Here is a 6,994-nt window from a genome sequence, read left to right on the forward strand (position 1 = left end):
ACTAAAAATAATATTGTGAGGTGTGAGGTATTCAGAATAGACTGAAAATGAGTGTAAATTATGGTTTTTGAGGTTAATAATACTTTGGGATCAAAATGACCCCCAAATTCTATGATTTAAGCTGTTTTTTAGTGTTTTTTGAAAAAAACACCCGAATCCAAAACACACCCGAATCCGACAAAAAAAATTTGGTGAGGTTTTGCCAAAACGCGGTCGAACCCAAAACACGGCCGCGGAACCGAACCCAAAACCAAAACACAAAACCCGAAAAATTTCCGGCGCTCATCTCTACTTTTTTGGTTTGCTAACAAACCTTAATCAGGGCCGAAACTAGGATTTTTGTCACCCGGGGCAAGGTAGTCATTTGACACCCACCCCCCGCAAAAAAAAATATATATATTTTACAATAAATAAATAAAAATAATAAAATAAAATAAAAAAAATAAATGAATAAAAATATTATATATATATATATATATATATATATATCTTTCAGAACTTTTTTACCTGAGAAACTGCCTTTTCTAACATAAATTTCATATCCAGGAAAAAGTGTCCCCATTTTACACAGTACGACAGGCAAGTGTCCTCATTCCCCATTTTACACATTGCGGCAGACAGGTGTCCCCATTTTACACATTGCGGCAGGAAAAAGTGTCCCCATTTTACACATTGCGGCAGGAAAAAGTGTCCCCATTTTACACATTGCGGCAGGCACAGGATCCCATTTTACACAGTACGCTGGCAAGTGTCCCCATTTTACACATAGCGGCAGGCACAGGTCCCCATTTTACACAGTACGCTGGCAAGTGTCCCCATTTTACACATTGCGGCAGGCACAGGTCCCCATTTTACACATTGCGGCAGGCACAGGTCCCCATTTTACACAGTACGCTGGCAAGTGTTCCCATTTTACACATAGCGGCAGGCACAGGTCCCCATTTTACACAGTACGCTGGCAAGTGTCCCCATATTACACATTGTGGCAGGCACAGGTCCCCATTTTACACAGTACGCTGGCAAGTGTCCCCATTTTACACATAGCGGCAGGCACAGGTCCCCATTTTACACAGTACGCTGGCAAGTGTCCCCATTTTACACATTGCGGCAGGCACAGGTCCCCATTTTACACATTGCGGCAGGCACAGGTCCCCATTTTACACAGTACGCTGGCAAGTGTCCCCATTTTACACATTGCGGCAGGCACAGGTCCCCATTTTACACAGTACGCTGGCAAGTGTCCCCATTTTACACATAGCGGCAGGCACAGGTCCCCATTTTACACAGTACGCTGGCAAGTGTCCCCATTTTACACATTGCGGCAGGCACACGTCCCCATTTTACACATTGCGGCAGGCACAGGTCCCCATTTTACACAGTACGCTGGCAAGTGTCCCCATTTTACACATTGCGGCAGGCACAGGTCCCCATTTTACACAGTACGCTGGCAAGTGTCCCCATTTTACACATAGCGGCAGGCACAGGTCCCCATTTTACACAGTACGCTGGCAAGTGTCCCCATTTTACACATTGCGGCAGGCACAGGTCCCCATTTTACACAGTACGCTGGAAAGTGTCCCCATTTTACACATAGCGGCAGGCACAGGTCCCCATTTTACACAGTACGCTGGCAAGTGTCCCCATTTTACACATAGCGGCAGGCACAGGTCCCCATTTTACACATAGCGGCAGGCACAGGTCCCCATTTTACACATAGCGGCAGGCACAGGTTCCCATTTTACACATTGCGGCAGGTGGTGGAGGGAGAGAGAGAGAGAGGAATGGAGAGGGGCTGACTTACATTTGAAGCGGTTCTCGCCGCTCTTCAGCCGCCTCTCCCTCCTCGTCTGCGCGGCTCCGGGCTCCCCCTTCTCCCTCCTCCGGCGGGGTTTCGTGGAATGACGCGTTTGCGCCGTGACGTCACGACGCAATCGCGTCATTCCGCGAAACCCCGCCCCCCGAGCTGGGCACTCGGGAGAAGGGGGTTTAAAAGTATGTGCCGCGGCGGGTGTTAGGGGGTCTCGGCGCCCCCTCCAATCTGGCGCCCAGGTCGCCTGCCCCCCTAGCCCCCCCCTAGTTTCGGCCCTGCCTTAATAAGGGGAAGATGTACTAAGCAGTGAAAAGAGAGGAGAAGTGAGTCAGTGGAGAAGTTGCCCGTGGCAACCAATAAGCATTAAAGTAACATTTATAATTTACATAATATAAAATTATACAGAGCAGCTGGTTGCCATGGGTAACTTCTCCACTGGCTCATTTCTCCACTCTTATCACTGCTTAGTAGAGATGTGCGGCGGGCACTTTTCGTGTTTTGTGTTTTGGTTTTGGTTCTGGTTCCATGCTCGTTTATTGGATCTGGATTGGTTTGGCCAAAACCTACCTTTCGTGTTTTGGTTTTGGTTTTGGATCTGGATGATTTTTGAAAAACAACAACATATAAACAACTAAAATCACAGAATTTGGGGGTAATTTTGATCCTACAGTATCATTAACCTCAATAACATTATTTTCCACTAATTTCCAGTCTGTTCTGAACACCTCACACCTCACTATGGGGGTCATTCCGAGTTGTTCGCTCGCTAGCAGATTTTAGCAGCATTGCACACGCTAGGCCGCCGCCCTCTGGGAGTGTATCTTAGCTTAGCAGAATTGCGAATGAAAGATTAGCAGAATTGCGAATAGAAAATTCTTAGCAGTTTCTGAGTAGCTCCAGACTTACTCCTACACTGTGATCAGCTCAGCCCGTTTCGTTCCTGGTTTGACATCACAAACACGCCCTGCGTTCGGCCAGCCACTCCCCCATTTCTCCACACACTCCCGCGTTTTATCCTGGCATGCCTGCGTTTTTCCGCTCACTCCCAGAAAACGGTCAGTTTCCGCCCAGAAACACCCACTTCCTGTCAATCACACTCCGATCATTTCAACGATGAAAATTCTTCATTCGGACGTGAATAAATCTACTAAGTTTTGAACTAAAATACTTAGCGCATGCGCACTGCGTACCATGCGCATGCACATTTTTCGCCTTAATCGCTCCACTGCGAAAATAGGCAACGAGCGAACTACTCGGAATGACCCCCAATATTGTTTTTATGCCAAAAGGTTGCACCGAGGTGGCTGTGTGACTAAGCTAAGCAACACAAGTGTGCGGCACAAACATGTGGCCCATCTAGGAGTGGCACTGCAGTGTCAGACAGGATGACACTATTCAAAAACTAGGCCCCAAACAGCACATCATGCAAAGAAGAAAAAGAGGTGCAATGAGGTAGCTGTATGACTAAGCTAAGCGACACAAGTGAGCGGCACAAACACCTGGTCCATCTAGGAGTGGCACTGCTATGTCAGACAGGATGGCACTATTCAAAAACTAGGTTCCAAACAGCACATCATGCAAAGAAGAGAAAGAGGTGCAATGAGGTAGCTGTATGACTAAACTAAGTGACACAAGTGTGCGTCACAAACACCTGGCCCAGCTAGGAGTGGCACTGCAGTGGCAGACAGGATAGTACTTAAAAAAAACTAGGCCCCAAACAGCACATCATGCAAAGAAGTAAAATAGGTGCAATGAGGTAGCTGTATGACTAAGCTAAGCGACACAAGTGTGTGGCACAAACACCTGGCCCACCTAGGAGTGGCACTGCAGTGGCAGACAGGATGGCACTTAAAAAAAACTAGGCCCCAAACAGCACATCATGCAAAGAAGTAAGAGGTAGCTGTATGACTAAGCTAAGTGACACAAGTATGCGACACAAACACCTGACCCATCTAGGGTCTGTACTAATGGCGGATACCGGACGCATGTCTAATACCAGCATAGTTGTTATGGCCTCAGTAATCCGCTTTGTAAAAGGGTGACTGCTGTCATATTTCATCTTCCTCGCAAAGGACTGTTGGACAATCAATTGCTTAGTTGAAGTAGTGCAAGTGGTCTTCCGACTTCCCCTCTGGGATGACGATCGACTCCCAGCAGCAACAACAGCATGTCACGATCCGGGTATCTGGACGCCATTATTTACCTTTCAGGTGTCTCCTGAGGCTGGCTCAGCGTCCTAGGCCCGGTTTCCAGCTGTGTTGCTAGCATTCACATGTCATGTCTCATCTCTGCTGGTCCGTGGATATTGTCCTTCCAGTGCCCGGGCGACTCACATGGCGTCACCAGCCGGCGGGGCCTCGGGCATCGTCTGTGTATTCTCAATGCATTACAGGTTATGTGGCACTCCTCATCTACTGCGGCCGCGGCCGTCCGCGCTGGAGGTCTGAGACGCAAGTCGGCGTTCTCTGTGTTCACCGCCGCCATTACAGAGGAATCTCCATGTGGTGTTACAAACAAGATTTCCCTCCACTGGCCGGTATGGGCGCAGCCATCTTAGTTCTAGTCACATGATCCTGTCCTCCAATCCATAGCTCCGCTGAAGTCTGCCTAATTGCTCATCCAATCCCTGCATACCTAAGGGTATAAAGGGATTGAGCCTGAACCAGGAAATCGTCAGTGCTTTGGTTGTCAAACCTTGTTTCCAGTCTCTCTCTCCTGTGGTTGTTTCCATTTCAGGTTTCCAGCTCCTGTTTCCAGATTCCACTAAGAGACCCGCACCAGCCTACCATCTTGCGGTGCAGCCTGACTCTATAGTCTCCTGTGTTTGCTCCAGTCTCCAGCTACAGTCTCATCTGCTTCCAGTGGTCAGCTTCCAGCAGTGATCAGCTTTCTTAAAGAGCCAGTGCTTTTCCAGCGGTTACCTGCATACCATTGGTTACCTGCATACCATCGGTACCTGCAAACCATCGGTTTCTACATCTTCGCTCCCTAGCTTCATTCTACTATCTGGCTGGTTCCATCCAGCATCTACTCCATGTCTTAACATCTGGCTGGTTCCATCTAGCGTCCTCAGCAGCTACCTCAACTACAGTGCTACCAGCTTCCAGTGAAACATCTGCTGGTGTGTTCCTTGGTTATACCTCATACTACGGACGGGTCTGGTAAGGACATTCCATCTCTGGGACATTAAGAACTGTACCTACTGCTACCAGTACCCTGTGGCCGTTGCCAACCCGTAGTTCTCCAGGAACTGTTTTTACTAAATCTGCTGTATATCTTCATTGACTTATTACTGCTGTGATTACATGGAGTTCTGTTAATAAATACTTATTGACTTTTAATCCTGGTTGTCATGGTCACGCCTTCGGGCAACCTTTCTACATCCTACTCGTATGTCCAGGGGTCTGATAAAACCTCTGAAGTTTAGCTTCACCCCAGCCCCTACAACTGAGGCTTCCTCCTGTCAGCTCAGGCCCTCAGTTGTGACACAGCATCAGCAGCATCAGCAGTAGGAGGAAGTGGTTCTAGATCTTTCCCTATTTTATCCTCCAAATTTTTGTTCTCCATTATTTTTCTGGAATTATATAACAAACTGCAGCACAGGAGAGTGTACCTCTACACCACACAGGGCAAACCCTGTAAAACATATTTAGATTAAGTATTAATAACCCCTTTATTTGGAGTAAATAATATACAGCACATGACAGCACCACTGAACTTATATGGCAGTATCAATGGACTGGATCTATACGCCAGTACCACTGGATTTATATGGCAGTGCCACTGGACATATACAACACTATCACTGGACTTATATGGCAGTACCACTAGACATATACGGCAGTATGTAACACAGAAGAAAAAAGCATGACTCTTGTTGTATCTTAGTGTCTAATGATTAGTGATGTGTCTAAAAGATAATCAATTCTTTATTTCAACTCTTAAGATAAATGAGAACTCAGCACAAAACAAAACTCAGTAGTGAAATTAAATATAAATAACTGCTGACATTTCAACAGAAAAAAAGAGACATTCCCTGAAAAAATGGAATGTTCAGATCTTAATTTATGCTTGGATAATTGCATATTGGAAGATAACTACATACCATGCTGCTTCCGTCTGCCCAAAGATCTGTACAAACTGTGTTTGTATTAATAAGACCCTAAATAGGGTTGACTTCAAGAGGGGGAACACCCCCAGATTGAAATCTAACCCTATTGGTTGGAGTCTGTCTTGAAGAGGTTGCGTTGAATGGTCAGGTGTAGAATCTAGAAACTGAAAGAGAAGTGGGAATGAGTGGAAGTGGTGATCCTGCTGTTAGTGTTGTTCCACAGGGAATGCGGTCTTCCTACTGCACTGGGTATTCCCTAGTGGTCGCCCGTCTAGGTACTAACCTAGCCCACCTCCGTTTTGCTTCCAAGATCGGACGAGATTGGGCGTGAGCGTAGGGGTATGGTTGTAGGAGGACTTGCCCTGTGTCACTAATGAGAGTGCACCGAAACAGAAGAGGGATTTTCTTCTGAGAGGGGGGTAGGGGGGAGAAAGGATGGGATAGAGCTTGGGAGCGTGAATCTGCTGTCCTCGTTAGACGGGAGAACCGTGTCTCCTAGGAGACACGTACCCCAGAATCGTGGATGAGAGTTCACGGAAGAAAGAAAAGAAAAGAAAAAGCAAAGGGGAGGAAGAGAATAAAGAGAATGAAATTGGATGTGAGGCCCACTGCAGTGAATGTAGAAATAATTGTAGAAGGCCCAATGTTGCCGTACTATAGGGATAGCAAAAGTGATCTAGCGGGGGGAATGAGATATTGAGAAACCCCTGGAGCCTTTTTTGTTTGTTGTGCCTGCAGTGGACCTGATGCAGGGCCACACACCTCCACTGGTCCTGGCTGTGGGCTATATCAGTTATACATTGAAATTGCCACTCCACTTTCCCTCCCGCACAGACACTGAGGACGGAGACATGTCCTCTCGCTAAACTCTCCAATGCCGGAGTGAAAATGACGGCGACGTGTGGCTCCTTATGTGGAATCCAAAACCCGTGAGAATCCGACAGCGGGATGATGACGTTTTGCCTCTTTCTGGTTTCCGAGTCAGGCGGAAAAAACCCGAGCCGGACTCGGATCCGGGCTCAGGTAGTGAAGTTCGGGGGAGTTCAGTTCTCAGGGAACTGAACCCGCTCATC

General features: G+C 47.2%; 1 pseudogene; it reads right to left on the reverse strand.

The window, feature by feature from the left end:
- Positions 1–6,155: 6,155 nt before the first annotated feature.
- On the reverse strand, positions 6,156–6,274 carry LOC134912117 (5S ribosomal RNA; annotated as a pseudogene).
- Between the last annotated feature and the right edge of the window lie 720 nt (positions 6,275–6,994).

This window comes from Pseudophryne corroboree, chromosome 4 (genome assembly GCF_028390025.1).
Source record: "Pseudophryne corroboree isolate aPseCor3 chromosome 4, aPseCor3.hap2, whole genome shotgun sequence".
In the NCBI taxonomy this organism is placed as follows: domain Eukaryota; kingdom Metazoa; phylum Chordata; class Amphibia; order Anura; family Myobatrachidae; genus Pseudophryne; species Pseudophryne corroboree.